Source organism: Hyperolius riggenbachi, chromosome 9 (assembly GCF_040937935.1).
Source record: "Hyperolius riggenbachi isolate aHypRig1 chromosome 9, aHypRig1.pri, whole genome shotgun sequence".
Lineage (NCBI taxonomy): Eukaryota > Metazoa > Chordata > Amphibia > Anura > Hyperoliidae > Hyperolius > Hyperolius riggenbachi.
In genome coordinates this window covers 67,789,605-67,810,854 of record NC_090654.1, presented here as the reverse complement: position 1 = coordinate 67,810,854, position 21,250 = coordinate 67,789,605, and the positions used below count along the sequence as shown (strand labels likewise).

At 41.7% G+C, this 21,250-nt stretch overlaps 1 long non-coding RNA gene across 1 annotated transcript in view; it reads left to right on the top strand.

Moving 5' to 3' along the window:
* The window catches only part of LOC137531624 (uncharacterized), a 473,661-nt gene that overhangs the window by 415,573 nt on the left and 36,838 nt on the right, over positions 1-21,250 (top strand). The window lies entirely within an intron of this gene.

Sequence of the window (21,250 nt, the reverse complement as noted above, 5' to 3'; positions counted from 1 at the left end):
TTACAAATTGTTGCAACCTGCAGAGTAGAACTCAGGGGCATATTTAAAATGATTTAAATATACCCCCAAATTCTAATAATGGCCTCCTCCTCCCCATAGCCATACCAATCCTCACCAAAAAGGTACAAAGCATTGAAACGCAAACAAAACAAAAGATGCAGGCCAACAATTGTAATTCTGGAAAATACCAATTGCACTAGCAAAAACCTGGCAATGCAATTTACATGTTCATCGCCGTGCTGTTGCTATTGGAAAAATGGGAACGATACAATTTTTAAATCGAAACGTGCTTAATAAAAAAGGGCCCTAATTAGTTAATCTCCATCTAATATAGTTTATTATATTCTTTTTTTAACAGAGTCCTTTGGCTAATCCAGTTGGCTAAAACTAAATCACATTTTGGCCAATAGGATTGTAAGCCGGCCCACCATAGTAAGGTAGACTCTATTAGGTCGGGTTAGGGAATGGGAGTGAGAGAGGAATAGGGGATAGCGTTTTGGAGAGGGAAGATGGGGATAGGTGGTCTTAAGGGGTACCACTCTTACACCATCAAGTGCAAAGTCGGGGAACACAACGACCACCTGATAAATAATTGGGATCCAGCTGGTCCCCCTTAGGCCGGGTTCAACACTGGGATCGCAAAAGGCAAATCGCAATCACCTATGCAGTGTAATTGCATTTCTACCAAGCAATTGTGGCTCCATGTTAACAGTGATTGCGTTTTTCGGTCACATTCCAGAGAATGAGAATGGCGTTCTAACTGCCAGCAAAATGTTACACGCAGTGCACTTTTGCGATATACGCACATCACAGGCACTGCAAGGATTTACCGCAGTGCTTTGCTGAATACCGGCTATCAGCAAAGAGCAGAAAAACTACTTATTAAAGCACCCCAAGTGTGAACTGGCCCTTAAGAGAACTTAATTGGTGATTACAAATTGTTGCAACCTGCAATGTAGAACTCAGGGGCATATTTAAAATGATTTAAATATACCCCCAAATTCTAATAATGGCCTCCTCCTCCCCATAGCCATACCAATCCTCACCAAAAAGGTACAAAGCATAGAACTGCAGACAAAACAAAAAAAGATGCAGGCCAACAATTGTAATTCTGGAAAATACCAATTGCACTAGCAAAAACCCGGCAATGCAATTCACATGTTCATCGCCGTGCTGTTGCTATTGGAAAAATGTAAACGATACAATTTTTAAATCGAAACATGCTTAATAAAAAAGGGCGCTAATTAGTTAATCTCCATCTAAGATAGTTTATTATATTCTTTTTTTAACAGAGTCCTTTGGCTAATCCAGTTGGCTAAAACTAAATCACATTTTGGCCAATAGGATTGTAAGCCGGCCCACCATGGTAAGGTAGACTCTATTAGGGCGGGTTAGGTGATGGGAGTGAGAGAGGAATAGAGTATAGCGTTTTGGAGAGGGAAGAGGGGGATAGGTGGTCTTAAAGGGTTCCACTCTTACACCATCAAGTGCAAAGTCGGGGAACACAACGACCACCTGATAAATAATTGGGATCCAGCTGGTCCCCCTTAGGCCGGGTTCAATACTGGGATTGCAAAAGGCAAATCGCAATCACCTATGGAGTGTAATTGCATTTCTACCAAGCAATTGTGGCTCCATGTTACAGTGATTGCGTTTTTTGGTCTCATTCCAGAGAATGAGAATGGCGTTCTAACTGCCAGCAAAATGTTACACGCAGTGCACTTTTGCAAAATACGTACATCACAGGCACTGCAAGGATTTACCGCAGTGCTTTGCTGAATACCGGCTATCAGCAAAGAGCAGAAAAACTACTTATTAAAGCACCCCAAGTGTGAACTGGCCCTTAAGAGAACTTTATTGGTGATTACAAATTGTTGCAACCTGCAATGTAGAACTCAGGGGCATATTTAAAATGATTTAAATATACCCCCAAATTCTAATAATGGCCTCCTCCTCCCCATAGCCATACCAATCCTCACCAAAAAGGTACAAAGCATAGAACTGCAAACAAAACAAAAAAAGATGCAGGCCAACAATTGTAATTCTGGAAAATACCAATTGCACTAGCAAAAACCCGGCAATGCAATTCACATGTTCATCGCCGTGCTGTTGCTATTGGAAAAATGTAAACGATACAATTTTTAAATCGAAACATGCTTAATAAAAAAGGGCGCTAATTAGTTAATCTCCATCTAAGATAGTTGATTATATTCTTTTTTTAACAGAGTCCTTTGGCTAATCCAGTTGGCTAAAACTAAATCACATTTTGGCCAAAAGGATTGTAAGCCGGCCCACCATGGTAAGGTAGACTCTATTAGGGCGGGTTAGGGAATAGGAGTGAGAGAGGAATAGGGGATAGTGTTTTGGAGAAGGAAGATGGGGATAGGTGGTCTTAAGGGGTACCACTCTTACACCATCAAGTGCAAAGTCGGGGAACACAGCGACCACCTGATAAATAATTGGGATCCAGCTGGTCCCCCTTAGGCCGGGTTCAACACTGGGATCGCAAAAGGCAAATCGCAATCGCCTATGGAGTGTAATTGCATATCTACCAAGCAATTGTGGCTCCATGTTACAGTGATTGCGTTTTTCAGTCTCATTCCAGAGAATGAGAATGGCGTTCTAACTGCCATCAAAATGTTACACGCAGTGCACTTTTGCGATATACGCACATCACAGGCACTGCAAGGATTTACCGCAGTGCTTTGCTGAATACCGGCTATCAGCAAAGAGCAGAAAAACTACTTATTAAAGCACCCCAAGTGTAAACTGGCCCTTAAGAGAACTTTATTGGTGATTACAAATTGTTGCAACCTGCAGAGTAGAACTCAGGGGCATATTTAAAATGATTTAAATATACCCCCAAATTCTAATAATGGCCTCCTCCTCCCCATAGCCATACCAATCCTCACCAAAAAGGTACAAAGCATAGAAACGCAAACAAAACAAAAAAAGATGCAGGCCAACAATTGTAATTCTGGAAAATACCAATTGCACTAGCAAAAACCCGGCAATGCAATTCACATGTTCATCGCCGTGCTGTTGCTATTGGCAAAATGGGAACGATACAATTTTTAAATTGAAACGTGCTTAATAAAAAAGTGCCCTAATTACTTAATCTCCATCTAAGATAGTTTATTATATTCTTTTTTTAACAGAGTCCTTTGGCTAATCCAGTTGGCTAAAACTAAATCACATTTTGGCCAATAGGATTGTAAGCCGGCCCACCATGGTAAGGTAGACTCTATTAGGGCGGGTTAGGGAATAGGAGTGAGAGAGGAATAGGGGATAGCGTTTTGGAGAAGGAAGATGGGGATAGGTTGTCTTAAGGGGTACCACTCTTACACCATCAAGTGCAAAGTCGGGGAACACAACGACCACCTGATAAATAATTGGGATCCAGCTGGTCCCCCTTAGGCCGGGTTCAACACTGGGATCGCAAAAGGCAAATCGCAATCGCCTATATAGTGTAATTGCATTTCTACCAAGCAATTGTGGCTCCATGTTACAGTGATTGCGTTTTTTGGTCTCATTCCAGAGAATGAGAATGGCGTTCTAACTGCCAGCAAAATGTTACACGCAGTGCACTTTTGCGATATACGCACATCGCAGACACTGCAAGGATTTACCGCAGTGCTTTGCTGAATACCGGCTATCAGCAAAGAGCAGAAAAACTAGCTATTAAAGCACCCCAAGTGTGAACTGGCCCTTAAGAGAACTTTATTGGTGATTACAAATTGTTGCAACCTGCAATGTAGAACTCAGGGGCGTATTTAAAATGTTTTAAATATACCCCCAAATTCTAATAATGGCCTCCTCCTCCCCATAGCCATACCAATCCTCACCAAAAAGGTACAAAGCATAGAAACACAAACAAAACAAAAAAAGATGCAGGCCAACATTTGTAATTCTGGAAAATACCAATTGCACTAGCAAAAACCCGGCAATGCAATTCACATGTTCATCGCCGTGCTGTTGCTATTGGCAAAATGGGAACGATAAAATTTTTAAATCGAAACATGCTTAATAAAAAAGGGCGCTAATTAGTTAATCTCCATCTAAGATAGTTTATTATATTATTTTTTTAACAGAGTCCTTTGGCTAATCCAGTTGGCTAAAACTAAATCACATTTTGGCCAATAGAATTGTAAGCCGGCCCACCATGGTAAGGTAGACTCTATTAGGGCGGGTTAGGTGATGGGAGTGAGAGAGGAATAGAGTATAGCGTTTTGGAGAGGGAAGAGGGGGATAGGTGGTCTTAAAGGGTTCCACTCTTACACCATCAAGTGCAAAGTCGGGGAACACAACGACCACCTGATAAATAATTGGGATCCAGCTGGTCCCCCTTAGGCCGGGTTCAATACTGGGATTGCAAAAGGCAAATCGCAATCACCTATGGAGTGTAATTGCATTTCTACCAAGCAATTGTGGCTCCATGTTACAGTGATTGCGTTTTTCTGTCTCATTCCAGAGAATGAGAATGGCTTCTAACTGCCAGCAAAATGTTGCACGCAGTGCACTTTTGCGATATACGCACATCACAGGCACTGCAAGGATTTACCGCAGTGCTTTGCTGAATACCGGCTATCAGCAAAGAGCAGAAAAACTACTTATTAAAGCACCCCAAGTGTAAACTGGCCCTTAAGAGAACTTTATTGGTGATTACAAATTGTTGCAACCTGCAGAGTAGAACTCAGGGGCATATTTAAAATGATTTAAATATACCCCCAAATTCTAATAATGGCCTCCTCCTCCCCATAGCCATACCAATCCTCACCAAAAAGGTACAAAGCATAGAACTGCAAACAAAACAAAAAAAGATGCAGGCCAACAATTGTAATTCTGGAAAATACCAATTGCACTAGCAAAAACCCGGCAATGCAATTCACATGTTCATCGCCGTGCTGTTGCTATTGGAAAAATGTAAACGATACAATTTTTAAATCGAAACGCGCTTAATAAAAAAGAGCCCTAATTAGTTAATCTCCATCTAAGATAGTTTATTATATTCTTTTTTTAACAGAGTCCTTTGGCTAATCCAGTTGGCTAAAACTAAATCACATTTTGGCCAATAGGATTGTAAGCCGACCCACCATGGTAAGGTAGACTCTATTAGGGCGGGTTAGGTGATGGGAGTGAGAGAGGAATAGAGTATAGCGTTTTGGAGAGGGAAGAGGGGGATAGGTGGTCTTAAAGGGTACCACTCTTACACCCTCAAGTGCAAAGTCGGGGAACACAACGACCACCTGATAAATAATTGGGATACAGCTGGTCCCCCTTAGGCCGGGTTCAACACTGAGATCGCAAAAGGCAAATCGCAATCACCTATGGAGTGTAATTGCATTTCTACCAAGCAATTGTGGCTCCATGTTACAATGATTGCGTTTTTCGGTCTCATTCCAGAGAATGAGAATGGCTTCTAACTGCCAGCAAAATGTTGCACGCAGTGCATTTTTGCGATATACGCACATCACAGGCACTGCAAGGATTTACCGCAGTGCTTTGCTGAATACCGGCTATCAGCAAAGAGCAGAAAATTAACTTATTAAAGCACCCCAGGTGTGAACTGGCCCTTAAGAGAACTTTATTGGTGATTACAAATTGTTGCAACCTGCAGAGTAGAACTCAGGGGCATATTTAAAATGATTTAAATATACCCCCAAATTCTAATAATGGCCTCCTCCTCCCCATAGCCATACCAATCCTCACCAAAAAGGTACAAAGCATTGAAACGCAAACAAAACAAAAGATGCAGGCCAACAATTGTAATTCTGGAAAATACCAATTGCACTAGCAAAAACCTGGCAATGCAATTTACATGTTCATCGCCGTGCTGTTGCTATTGGAAAAATGGGAACGATACAATTTTTAAATCGAAACGTGCTTAATAAAAAAGGGCCCTAATTAGTTAATCTCCATCTAATATAGTTTATTATATTCTTTTTTTAACAGAGTCCTTTGGCTAATCCAGTTGGCTAAAACTAAATCACATTTTGGCCAATAGGATTGTAAGCCGGCCCACCATAGTAAGGTAGACTCTATTAGGTCGGGTTAGGGAATGGGAGTGAGAGAGGAATAGGGGATAGCGTTTTGGAGAGGGAAGATGGGGATAGGTGGTCTTAAGGGGTACCACTCTTACACCATCAAGTGCAAAGTCGGGGAACACAACGACCACCTGATAAATAATTGGGATCCAGCTGGTCCCCCTTAGGCCGGGTTCAACACTGGGATCGCAAAAGGCAAATCGCAATCACCTATGCAGTGTAATTGCATTTCTACCAAGCAATTGTGGCTCCATGTTAACAGTGATTGCGTTTTTCGGTCACATTCCAGAGAATGAGAATGGCGTTCTAACTGCCAGCAAAATGTTACACGCAGTGCACTTTTGCGATATACGCACATCACAGGCACTGCAAGGATTTACCGCAGTGCTTTGCTGAATACCGGCTATCAGCAAAGAGCAGAAAAACTACTTATTAAAGCACCCCAAGTGTGAACTGGCCCTTAAGAGAACTTAATTGGTGATTACAAATTGTTGCAACCTGCAATGTAGAACTCAGGGGCATATTTAAAATGATTTAAATATACCCCCAAATTCTAATAATGGCCTCCTCCTCCCCATAGCCATACCAATCCTCACCAAAAAGGTACAAAGCATAGAACTGCAGACAAAACAAAAAAAGATGCAGGCCAACAATTGTAATTCTGGAAAATACCAATTGCACTAGCAAAAACCCGGCAATGCAATTCACATGTTCATCGCCGTGCTGTTGCTATTGGAAAAATGTAAACGATACAATTTTTAAATCGAAACATGCTTAATAAAAAAGGGCGCTAATTAGTTAATCTCCATCTAATATAGTTGATTATATTCTTTTTTTAACAGAGTCCTTTGGCTAATCCAGTTGGCTAAAACTAAATCACATTTTGGCCAATAGGATTGTAAGCCGGCCCACCATGGTAAGGTAGACTCTATTAGGGCGGGTTAGGTGATGGGAGTGAGAGAGGAATAGAGTATAGCGTTTTGGAGAGGGAAGAGGGGGATAGGTGGTCTTAAAGGGTTCCACTCTTACACCATCAAGTGCAAAGTCGGGGAACACAACGACCACTTTATAGATAATTGGGATCCAGCTGGTCCCCCTTAGGCAGGGTTCAACACTGGGATTGCAAAAGGCAAATCGCAATCACCTATGGAGTGTAATTGCATTTCTACCAAGCAATTGTGGCTCCATGTTACAGTGATTGCGTTTTTCTGTCTCATTCCAGAGAATGAGAATGGCTTCTAACTGCCAGCAAAATGTTGCACGCAGTGCACTTTTGCGATATACGCACATCACAGGCACTGCAAGGATTTACCGCAGTGCTTTGCTAAATACCGGCTATCAGCAAAGAGCAGAAAAACTACTTATAAAAGCACCCCAAGTGTGAACTGGCCCTTAAGAGAACTTTATTGGTGATTACAAATTGTTGCAACCTGCAATGTAGAACTCAGGGGCATATTTAAAATGATTTAAATATACCCCCAAATTCTAATAATGGCCTCCTCCTCCCCATAGCCATACCAATCCTCACCAAAAAGGTACAAAGCATAGAACTGCAAACAAAACAAAAAAAGATGCAGGCCAACAATTGTAATTCTGGAAAATACCAATTGCACTAGCAAAAACCCGGCAATGCAATTCACATGTTCATCGCCGTGCTGTTGCTATTGGAAAAATGTAAACGATACAATTTTTAAATCGAAACATGCTTAATAAAAAAGGGCGCTAATTAGTTAATCTCCATCTAAGATAGTTGATTATATTCTTTTTTTAACAGAGTCCTTTGGCTAATCCAGTTGGCTAAAACTAAATCACATTTTGGCCAAAAGGATTGTAAGCCGGCCCACCATGGTAAGGTAGACTCTATTAGGGCGGGTTAGGGAATAGGAGTGAGAGAGGAATAGGGGATAGTGTTTTGGAGAAGGAAGATGGGGATAGGTGGTCTTAAGGGGTACCACTCTTACACCATCAAGTGCAAAGTCGGGGAACACAGCGACCACCTGATAAATAATTGGGATCCAGCTGGTCCCCCTTAGGCCGGGTTCAACACTGGGATCGCAAAAGGCAAATCGCAATCGCCTATGGAGTGTAATTGCATATCTACCAAGCAATTGTGGCTCCATGTTACAGTGATTGCGTTTTTCAGTCTCATTCCAGAGAATGAGAATGGCGTTCTAACTGCCATCAAAATGTTACACGCAGTGCACTTTTGCGATATACGCACATCACAGGCACTGCAAGGATTTACCGCAGTGCTTTGCTGAATACCGGCTATCAGCAAAGAGCAGAAAAACTACTTATTAAAGCACCCCAAGTGTAAACTGGCCCTTAAGAGAACTTTATTGGTGATTACAAATTGTTGCAACCTGCAGAGTAGAACTCAGGGGCATATTTAAAATGATTTAAATATACCCCCAAATTCTAATAATGGCCTCCTCCTCCCCATAGCCATACCAATCCTCACCAAAAAGGTACAAAGCATAGAAACGCAAACAAAACAAAAAAAGATGCAGGCCAACAATTGTAATTCTGGAAAATACCAATTGCACTAGCAAAAACCCGGCAATGCAATTCACATGTTCATCGCCGTGCTGTTGCTATTGGCAAAATGGGAACGATACAATTTTTAAATTGAAACGTGCTTAATAAAAAAGTGCCCTAATTACTTAATCTCCATCTAAGATAGTTTATTATATTCTTTTTTTAACAGAGTCCTTTGGCTAATCCAGTTGGCTAAAACTAAATCACATTTTGGCCAATAGGATTGTAAGCCGGCCCACCATGGTAAGGTAGACTCTATTAGGGCGGGTTAGGGAATAGGAGTGAGAGAGGAATAGGGGATAGCGTTTTGGAGAAGGAAGATGGGGATAGGTTGTCTTAAGGGGTACCACTCTTACACCATCAAGTGCAAAGTCGGGGAACACAACGACCACCTGATAAATAATTGGGATCCAGCTGGTCCCCCTTAGGCCGGGTTCAACACTGGGATCGCAAAAGGCAAATCGCAATCGCCTATATAGTGTAATTGCATTTCTACCAAGCAATTGTGGCTCCATGTTACAGTGATTGCGTTTTTTGGTCTCATTCCAGAGAATGAGAATGGCGTTCTAACTGCCAGCAAAATGTTACACGCAGTGCACTTTTGCGATATACGCACATCGCAGACACTGCAAGGATTTACCGCAGTGCTTTGCTGAATACCGGCTATCAGCAAAGAGCAGAAAAACTAGCTATTAAAGCACCCCAAGTGTGAACTGGCCCTTAAGAGAACTTTATTGGTGATTACAAATTGTTGCAACCTGCAATGTAGAACTCAGGGGCGTATTTAAAATGTTTTAAATATACCCCCAAATTCTAATAATGGCCTCCTCCTCCCCATAGCCATACCAATCCTCACCAAAAAGGTACAAAGCATAGAAACACAAACAAAACAAAAAAAGATGCAGGCCAACATTTGTAATTCTGGAAAATACCAATTGCACTAGCAAAAACCCGGCAATGCAATTCACATGTTCATCGCCGTGCTGTTGCTATTGGCAAAATGGGAACGATAAAATTTTTAAATCGAAACATGCTTAATAAAAAAGGGCGCTAATTAGTTAATCTCCATCTAAGATAGTTTATTATATTATTTTTTTAACAGAGTCCTTTGGCTAATCCAGTTGGCTAAAACTAAATCACATTTTGGCCAATAGGATTGTAAGCCGGCCCACCATGGTAAGGTAGACTCTATTAGGGCGGGTTAGGTGATGGGAGTGAGAGAGGAATAGAGTATAGCGTTTTGGAGAGGGAAGAGGGGGATAGGTGGTCTTAAAGGGTTCCACTCTTACACCATCAAGTGCAAAGTCGGGGAACACAACGACCACCTGATAAATAATTGGGATCCAGCTGGTCCCCCTTAGGCCGGGTTCAATACTGGGATTGCAAAAGGCAAATCGCAATCACCTATGGAGTGTAATTGCATTTCTACCAAGCAATTGTGGCTCCATGTTACAGTGATTGCGTTTTTCTGTCTCATTCCAGAGAATGAGAATGGCGTTCTAACTGCCAGCAAAATGTTACACGCAGTGCACTTTTGCGATATACGCACATCACAGGCACTGCAAGGATTTACCGCAGTGCTTTGCTGAATACCGGCTATCAGCAAAGAGCAGAAAAACTACTTATAAAAGCACCCCAAGTGTGAACTGGCCCTTAAGAGAACTTAATTGGTGATTACAAATTGTTGCAACCTGCAATGTAGAACTCAGGGGCATATTTAAAATGATTTAAATATACCCCCAAATTCTAATAATGGCCTCCTCCTCCCCATAGCCATACCAATCCTCACCAAAAAGGTACAAAGCATAGAACTGCAAACAAAACAAAAAAAGATGCAGGCCAACAATTGTAATTCTGGAAAATACCAATTGCACTAGCAAAAACCCGGCAATGCAATTCACATGTTCATCGCCGTGCTGTTGCTATTGGAAAAATGTAAACGATACAATTTTTAAATCGAAACATGCTTAATAAAAAAGGGCGCTAATTAGTTAATCTCCATCTAAGATAGTTTATTATATTCTTTTTTTAACAGAGTCCTTTGGCTAATCCAGTTGGCTAAAACTAAATCACATTTTGGCCAATAGGATTGTAAGCCGGCCCACCATGGTAAGGTAGACTCTATTAGGGCGGGTTAGGTGATGGGAGTGAGAGAGGAATAGAGTATAGCGTTTTGGAGAGGGAAGAGGGGGATAGGTGGTCTTAAAGGGTTCCACTCTTACACCATCAAGTGCAAAGTCGGGGAACACAACGACCACCTGATAAATAATTGGGATCCAGCTGGTCCCCCTTAGGCCGGGTTCAATACTGGGATTGCAAAAGGCAAATCGCAATCACCTATGGAGTGTAATTGCATTTCTACCAAGCAATTGTGGCTCCATGTTACAGTGATTGCGTTTTTTGGTCTCATTCCAGAGAATGAGAATGGCGTTCTAACTGCCAGCAAAATGTTACACGCAGTGCACTTTTGCAAAATACGTACATCACAGGCACTGCAAGGATTTACCGCAGTGCTTTGCTGAATACCGGCTATCAGCAAAGAGCAGAAAAACTACTTATTAAAGCACCCCAAGTGTGAACTGGCCCTTAAGAGAACTTTATTGGTGATTACAAATTGTTGCAACCTGCAATGTAGAACTCAGGGGCATATTTAAAATGATTTAAATATACCCCCAAATTCTAATAATGGCCTCCTCCTCCCCATAGCCATACCAATCCTCACCAAAAAGGTACAAAGCATAGAACTGCAAACAAAACAAAAAAAGATGCAGGCCAACAATTGTAATTCTGGAAAATACCAATTGCACTAGCAAAAACCCGGCAATGCAATTCACATGTTCATCGCCGTGCTGTTGCTATTGGAAAAATGTAAACGATACAATTTTTAAATCGAAACATGCTTAATAAAAAAGGGCGCTAATTAGTTAATCTCCATCTAAGATAGTTGATTATATTCTTTTTTTAACAGAGTCCTTTGGCTAATCCAGTTGGCTAAAACTAAATCACATTTTGGCCAAAAGGATTGTAAGCCGGCCCACCATGGTAAGGTAGACTCTATTAGGGCGGGTTAGGGAATAGGAGTGAGAGAGGAATAGGGGATAGTGTTTTGGAGAAGGAAGATGGGGATAGGTGGTCTTAAGGGGTACCACTCTTACACCATCAAGTGCAAAGTCGGGGAACACAGCGACCACCTGATAAATAATTGGGATCCAGCTGGTCCCCCTTAGGCCGGGTTCAACACTGGGATCGCAAAAGGCAAATCGCAATCGCCTATGGAGTGTAATTGCATATCTACCAAGCAATTGTGGCTCCATGTTACAGTGATTGCGTTTTTCAGTCTCATTCCAGAGAATGAGAATGGCGTTCTAACTGCCAGCAAAATGTTACACGCAGTGCACTTTTGCGATATACGCACATCACAGGCACTGCAAGGATTTACCGCAGTGCTTTGCTGAATACCGGCTATCAGCAAAGAGCAGAAAAACTACTTATTAAAGCACCCCAAGTGTAAACTGGCCCTTAAGAGAACTTTATTGGTGATTACAAATTGTTGCAACCTGCAGAGTAGAACTCAGGGGCATATTTAAAATGATTTAAATATACCCCCAAATTCTAATAATGGCCTCCTCCTCCCCATAGCCATACCAATCCTCACCAAAAAGGTACAAAGCATAGAAACGCAAACAAAACAAAAAAAGATGCAGGCCAACAATTGTAATTCTGGAAAATACCAATTGCACTAGCAAAAACCCGGCAATGCAATTCACATGTTCATCGCCGTGCTGTTGCTATTGGCAAAATGGGAACGATACAATTTTTAAATTGAAACGTGCTTAATAAAAAAGTACCCTAATTACTTAATCTCCATCTAAGATAGTTTATTATATTCTTTTTTTAACAGAGTCCTTTGGCTAATCCAGTTGGCTAAAACTAAATCACATTTTGGCCAATAGGATTGTAAGCCGGCCCACCATGGTAAGGTAGACTCTATTAGGGCGGGTTAGGGAATAGGAGTGAGAGAGGAATAGGGGATAGCGTTTTGGAGAAGGAAGATGGGGATAGGTTGTCTTAAGGGGTACCACTCTTACACCATCAAGTGCAAAGTCGGGGAACACAACGACCACCTGATAAATAATTGGGATCCAGCTGGTCCCCCTTAGGCCGGGTTCAACACTGGGATCGCAAAAGGCAAATCGCAATCGCCTATATAGTGTAATTGCATTTCTACCAAGCAATTGTGGCTCCATGTTACAGTGATTGCGTTTTTTGGTCTCATTCCAGAGAATGAGAATGGCGTTCTAACTGCCAGCAAAATGTTACACGCAGTGCACTTTTGCGATATACGCACATCGCAGACACTGCAAGGATTTACCGCAGTGCTTTGCTGAATACCGGCTATCAGCAAAGAGCAGAAAAACTAGCTATTAAAGCACCCCAAGTGTGAACTGGCCCTTAAGAGAACTTTATTGGTGATTACAAATTGTTGCAACCTGCAATGTAGAACTCAGGGGCGTATTTAAAATGTTTTAAATATACCCCCAAATTCTAATAATGGCCTCCTCCTCCCCATAGCCATACCAATCCTCACCAAAAAGGTACAAAGCATAGAAACACAAACAAAACAAAAAAAGATGCAGGCCAACATTTGTAATTCTGGAAAATACCAATTGCACTAGCAAAAACCCGGCAATGCAATTCACATGTTCATCGCCGTGCTGTTGCTATTGGCAAAATGGGAACGATAAAATTTTTAAATCGAAACATGCTTAATAAAAAAGGGCGCTAATTAGTTAATCTCCATCTAAGATAGTTTATTATATTATTTTTTTAACAGAGTCCTTTGGCTAATCCAGTTGGCTAAAACTAAATCACATTTTGGCCAATAGAATTGTAAGCCGGCCCACCATGGTAAGGTAGACTCTATTAGGGCGGGTTAGGTGATGGGAGTGAGAGAGGAATAGAGTATAGCGTTTTGGAGAGGGAAGAGGGGGATAGGTGGTCTTAAAGGGTTCCACTCTTACACCATCAAGTGCAAAGTCGGGGAACACAACGACCACCTGATAAATAATTGGGATCCAGCTGGTCCCCCTTAGGCCGGGTTCAATACTGGGATTGCAAAAGGCAAATCGCAATCACCTATGGAGTGTAATTGCATTTCTACCAAGCAATTGTGGCTCCATGTTACAGTGATTGCGTTTTTCTGTCTCATTCCAGAGAATGAGAATGGCTTCTAACTGCCAGCAAAATGTTGCACGCAGTGCACTTTTGCGATATACGCACATCACAGGCACTGCAAGGATTTACCGCAGTGCTTTGCTGAATACCGGCTATCAGCAAAGAGCAGAAAAACTACTTATTAAAGCACCCCAAGTGTAAACTGGCCCTTAAGAGAACTTTATTGGTGATTACAAATTGTTGCAACCTGCAGAGTAGAACTCAGGGGCATATTTAAAATGATTTAAATATACCCCCAAATTCTAATAATGGCCTCCTCCTCCCCATAGCCATACCAATCCTCACCAAAAAGGTACAAAGCATAGAACTGCAAACAAAACAAAAAAAGATGCAGGCCAACAATTGTAATTCTGGAAAATACCAATTGCACTAGCAAAAACCCGGCAATGCAATTCACATGTTCATCGCCGTGCTGTTGCTATTGGAAAAATGTAAACGATACAATTTTTAAATCGAAACGCGCTTAATAAAAAAGAGCCCTAATTAGTTAATCTCCATCTAAGATAGTTTATTATATTCTTTTTTTAACAGAGTCCTTTGGCTAATCCAGTTGGCTAAAACTAAATCACATTTTGGCCAATAGGATTGTAAGCCGACCCACCATGGTAAGGTAGACTCTATTAGGGCGGGTTAGGTGATGGGAGTGAGAGAGGAATAGAGTATAGCGTTTTGGAGAGGGAAGAGGGGGATAGGTGGTCTTAAAGGGTACCACTCTTACACCCTCAAGTGCAAAGTCGGGGAACACAACGACCACCTGATAAATAATTGGGATACAGCTGGTCCCCCTTAGGCCGGGTTCAACACTGAGATCGCAAAAGGCAAATCGCAATCACCTATGGAGTGTAATTGCATTTCTACCAAGCAATTGTGGCTCCATGTTACAATGATTGCGTTTTTCGGTCTCATTCCAGAGAATGAGAATGGCTTCTAACTGCCAGCAAAATGTTGCACGCAGTGCATTTTTGCGATATACGCACATCACAGGCACTGCAAGGATTTACCGCAGTGCTTTGCTGAATACCGGCTATCAGCAAAGAGCAGAAAATTAACTTATTAAAGCACCCCAGGTGTGAACTGGCCCTTAAGAGAACTTTATTGGTGATTACAAATTGTTGCAACCTGCAGAGTAGAACTCAGGGGCATATTTAAAATGATTTAAATATACCCCCAAATTCTAATAATGGCCTCCTCCTCCCCATAGCCATACCAATCCTCACCAAAAAGGTACAAAGCATTGAAACGCAAACAAAACAAAAGATGCAGGCCAACAATTGTAATTCTGGAAAATACCAATTGCACTAGCAAAAACCTGGCAATGCAATTTACATGTTCATCGCCGTGCTGTTGCTATTGGAAAAATGGGAACGATACAATTTTTAAATCGAAACGTGCTTAATAAAAAAGGGCCCTAATTAGTTAATCTCCATCTAATATAGTTTATTATATTCTTTTTTTAACAGAGTCCTTTGGCTAATCCAGTTGGCTAAAACTAAATCACATTTTGGCCAATAGGATTGTAAGCCGGCCCACCATAGTAAGGTAGACTCTATTAGGTCGGGTTAGGGAATGGGAGTGAGAGAGGAATAGGGGATAGCGTTTTGGAGAGGGAAGATGGGGATAGGTGGTCTTAAGGGGTACCACTCTTACACCATCAAGTGCAAAGTCGGGGAACACAACGACCACCTGATAAATAATTGGGATCCAGCTGGTCCCCCTTAGGCCGGGTTCAACACTGGGATCGCAAAAGGCAAATCGCAATCACCTATGCAGTGTAATTGCATTTCTACCAAGCAATTGTGGCTCCATGTTAACAGTGATTGCGTTTTTCGGTCACATTCCAGAGAATGAGAATGGCGTTCTAACTGCCAGCAAAATGTTACACGCAGTGCACTTTTGCGATATACGCACATCACAGGCACTGCAAGGATTTACCGCAGTGCTTTGCTGAATACCGGCTATCAGCAAAGAGCAGAAAAACTACTTATTAAAGCACCCCAAGTGTGAACTGGCCCTTAAGAGAACTTAATTGGTGATTACAAATTGTTGCAACCTGCAATGTAGAACTCAGGGGCATATTTAAAATGATTTAAATATACCCCCAAATTCTAATAATGGCCTCCTCCTCCCCATAGCCATACCAATCCTCACCAAAAAGGTACAAAGCATAGAACTGCAGACAAAACAAAAAAAGATGCAGGCCAACAATTGTAATTCTGGAAAATACCAATTGCACTAGCAAAAACCCGGCAATGCAATTCACATGTTCATCGCCGTGCTGTTGCTATTGGAAAAATGTAAACGATACAATTTTTAAATCGAAACATGCTTAATAAAAAAGGGCGCTAATTAGTTAATCTCCATCTAATATAGTTGATTATATTCTTTTTTTAACAGAGTCCTTTGGCTAATCCAGTTGGCTAAAACTAAATCACATTTTGGCCAATAGGATTGTAAGCCGGCCCACCATGGTAAGGTAGACTCTATTAGGGCGGGTTAGGTGATGGGAGTGAGAGAGGAATAGAGTATAGCGTTTTGGAGAGGGAAGAGGGGGATAGGTGGTCTTAAAGGGTTCCACTCTTACACCATCAAGTGCAAAGTCGGGGAACACAACGACCACTTTATAGATAATTGGGATCCAGCTGGTCCCCCTTAGGCAGGGTTCAACACTGGGATTGCAAAAGGCAAATCGCAATCACCTATGGAGTGTAATTGCATTTCTACCAAGCAATTGTGGCTCCATGTTACAGTGATTGCGTTTTTCTGTCTCATTCCAGAGAATGAGAATGGCTTCTAACTGCCAGCAAAATGTTGCACGCAGTGCACTTTTGCGATATACGCACATCACAGGCACTGCAAGGATTTACCGCAGTGCTTTGCTAAATACCGGCTATCAGCAAAGAGCAGAAAAACTACTTATAAAAGCACCCCAAGTGTGAACTGGCCCTTAAGAGAACTTTATTGGTGATTACAAATTGTTGCAACCTGCAATGTAGAACTCAGGGGCATATTTAAAATGATTTAAATATACCCCCAAATTCTAATAATGGCCTCCTCCTCCCCATAGCCATACCAATCCTCACCAAAAAGGTACAAAGCATAGAACTGCAAACAAAACAAAAAAAGATGCAGGCCAACAATTGTAATTCTGGAAAATACCAATTGCACTAGCAAAAACCCGGCAATGCAATTCACATGTTCATCGCCGTGCTGTTGCTATTGGAAAAATGTAAACGATACAATTTTTAAATCGAAACATGCTTAATAAAAAAGGGCGCTAATTAGTTAATCTCCATCTAAGATAGTTGATTATATTCTTTTTTTAACAGAGTCCTTTGGCTAATCCAGTTGGCTAAAACTAAATCACATTTTGGCCAAAAGGATTGTAAGCCGGCCCACCATGGTAAGGTAGACTCTATTAGGGCGGGTTAGGGAATAGGAGTGAGAGAGGAATAGGGGATAGTGTTTTGGAGAAGGAAGATGGGGATAGGTGGTCTTAAGGGGTACCACTCTTACACCATCAAGTGCAAAGTCGGGGAACACAGCGACCACCTGATAAATAATTGGGATCCAGCTGGTCCCCCTTAGGCCGGGTTCAACACTGGGATCGCAAAAGGCAAATCGCAATCGCCTATGGAGTGTAATTGCATATCTACCAAGCAATTGTGGCTCCATGTTACAGTGATTGCGTTTTTCAGTCTCATTCCAGAGAATGAGAATGGCGTTCTAACTGCCATCAAAATGTTACACGCAGTGCACTTTTGCGATATACGCACATCACAGGCACTGCAAGGATTTACCGCAGTGCTTTGCTGAATACCGGCTATCAGCAAAGAGCAGAAAAACTACTTATTAAAGCACCCCAAGTGTAAACTGGCCCTTAAGAGAACTTTATTGGTGATTACAAATTGTTGCAACCTGCAGAGTAGAACTCAGGGGCATATTTAAAATGATTTAAATATACCCCCAAATTCTAATAATGGCCTCCTCCTCCCCATAGCCATACCAATCCTCACCAAAAAGGTACAAAGCATAGAAACGCAAACAAAACAAAAAAAGATGCAGGCCAACAATTGTAATTCTGGAAAATACCAATTGCACTAGCAAAAACCCGGCAATGCAATTCACATGTTCATCGCCGTGCTGTTGCTATTGGCAAAATGGGAACGATACAATTTTTAAATTGAAACGTGCTTAATAAAAAAGTGCCCTAATTACTTAATCTCCATCTAAGATAGTTTATTATATTCTTTTTTTAACAGAGTCCTTTGGCTAATCCAGTTGGCTAAAACTAAATCACATTTTGGCCAATAGGATTGTAAGCCGGCCCACCATGGTAAGGTAGACTCTATTAGGGCGGGTTAGGGAATAGGAGTGAGAGAGGAATAGGGGATAGCGTTTTGGAGAAGGAAGATGGGGATAGGTTGTCTTAAGGGGTACCACTCTTACACCATCAAGTGCAAAGTCGGGGAACACAACGACCACCTGATAAATAATTGGGATCCAGCTGGTCCCCCTTAGGCCGGGTTCAACACTGGGATCGCAAAAGGCAAATCGCAATCGCCTATATAGTGTAATTGCATTTCTACCAAGCAATTGTGGCTCCATGTTACAGTGATTGCGTTTTTTGGTCTCATTCCAGAGAATGAGAATGGCGTTCTAACTGCCAGCAAAATGTTACACGCAGTGCACTTTTGCGATATACGCACATCGCAGACACTGCAAGGATTTACCGCAGTGCTTTGCTGAATACCGGCTATCAGCAAAGAGCAGAAAAACTAGCTATTAAAGCACCCCAAGTGTGAACTGGCCCTTAAGAGAACTTTATTGGTGATTACAAATTGTTGCAACCTGCAATGTAGAACTCAGGGGCGTATTTAAAATGTTTTAAATATACCCCCAAATTCTAATAATGGCCTCCTCCTCCCCATAGCCATACCAATCCTCACCAAAAAGGTACAAAGCATAGAAACACAAACAAAACAAAAAAAGATGCAGGCCAACATTTGTAATTCTGGAAAATACCAATTGCACTAGCAAAAACCCGGCAATGCAATTCACATGTTCATCGCCGTGCTGTTGCTATTGGCAAAATGGGAACGATAAAATTTTTAAATCGAAACATGCTTAATAAAAAAGGGCGCTAATTAGTTAATCTCCATCTAAGATAGTTTATTATATTATTTTTTTAACAGAGTCCTTTGGCTAATCCAGTTGGCTAAAACTAAATCACATTTTGGCCAATAGGATTGTAAGCCGGCCCACCATGGTAAGGTAGACTCTATTAGGGCGGGTTAGGTGATGGGAGTGAGAGAGGAATAGAGTATAGCGTTTTGGAGAGGGAAGAGGGGGATAGGTGGTCTTAAAGGGTTCCACTCTTACACCATCAAGTGCAAAGTCGGGGAACACAACGACCACCTGATAAATAATTGGGATCCAGCTGGTCCCCCTTAGGCCGGGTTCAATACTGGGATTGCAAAAGGCAAATCGCAATCACCTATGGAGTGTAATTGCATTTCTACCAAGCAATTGTGGCTCCATGTTACAGTGATTGCGTTTTTCTGTCTCATTCCAGAGAATGAGAATGGCTTCTAACTGCCAGCAAAATGTTGCACGCAGTGCACTTTTGCGATATACGCACATCACAGGCACTGCAAGGATTTACCGCAGTGCTTTGCTGAATACCGGCTATCAGCAAAGAGCAGAAAAACTACTTATTAAAGCACCCCAAGTGTAAACTGGCCCTTAAGAGAACTTTATTGGTGATTACAAATTGTTGCAACCTGCAGAGTAGAACTCAGGGGCATATTTAAAATGATTTAAATATACCCCCAAATTCTAATAATGGCCTCCTCCTCCCCATAGCCATACCAATCCTCACCAAAAAGGTACAAAGCATAGAAACGCAAACAAAACAAAAAAAGATGCAGGCCAACAATTGTAATTCTGGAAAATACCAATTGCACTAGCAAAAACCTGGCAATGCAATTCACATGTTCATCGCCGTGCTGTTGCTATTGGCAAAATGGGAACGATACAATTTTTAAATCGAAACGTGCTTAATAAAAAAGGGCCCTAATTACTTAATCTCCATCTAAGATAGTTTATTATATTCTTTTTTTAACAGAGTCATTTGGCTAATCCAGTTGGCTAAAACTAAATCACATTTTGGCCAATAGGATTGTAAGCCGGCCCACCATGGTAAGGTAGACTCTATTAGGGCGGGTTAGGGAATAGGAGTGAGAGAGGAATAGGGGATAGCGTTTTGGAGAAGGAAGATGGGGATAGGTGGTCTTAAGGGGTACCACTCTTACACCATCAAGTGCAAAGTCGGGGAACACAGCGACCACCTGATAAATAATTGGGATCCAGCTGGTCCCCCTTAGGCCGGGTTCAACACTGGGATCGCAAAAGGGAAATCGCAATCGCCTATGGAGTGTAATTGCATATCTACCAAGCAATTGTGGCTCCATGTTACAGTGATTGCGTTTTTCAGTCTCATTCCAGAGAATGAGAATGGCGTTCTAACTGCCAGCAAAATGTTACACGCAGTGCACTTTTGCGATATACGCACATCACAGGCACTGCAAGGATTTACCGCAGTGCTTTGCTGAATACCGGCTATCAGCAAAGAGCAGAAAAACTACTTATAAAAGCACCCCAAGTGTGAACTGGCCCTTAAGAGAACTTTATTGGTGATTACAAATTGTTGCAACCTGCAATGTAGAACTCAGGGGCGTATTTAAAATGATTTAAACATACCCCCAAATTCTAATAATGGCCTCCTCCTCCCCATAGCCATACCAATCCTCACCAAAAAGGTACAAAGCATAGAACTGCAAACAAAACAAAAAAAGATGCAGGCCAACAATTGTAATTCTGGAAAATACCAATTGCACTAGCAAAAACCCGGCAATGCAATTCACATGTTCATCGCCGTGCTGTTGCTATTGGAAAAATGTAAACAATACAATTTTTAAATCGAAACATGCTTAATAAAAAAGGGCGCTAATTAGTTAATCTCCATCTAAGATAGTTTATTATATTCTTTTTTTAACAGAGTCCTTTGGCTAATCCAGTTGGCTAAAACTAAATCACATTTTGGCCAATAGGATTGTAAGCCGGCCCACCATGGTAAGGTAGACTCTATTAGGGCGGGTTAGGTGATGGGAGTGAGAGAGGAATAGAGTATAGCGTTTTGGAGAGGGAAGAGGGGGATAGGTGGCCTTAAAGGGTTCCACTCTTACACCATCAAGTGCAAAGTCGGGGAACACAACGACCACTTTATAGATAATTGGGATCCAGCTGGTCCCCCTTAGGCCGGGTTCAACACTGGGATTGCAAAAGGCAAATCGCAATCACCTATGGAGTGTAATTGCATTTCTACCAAGCAATTGTGGCTCCATGTTACAATGATTGCGTTTTTCGGTCTCATT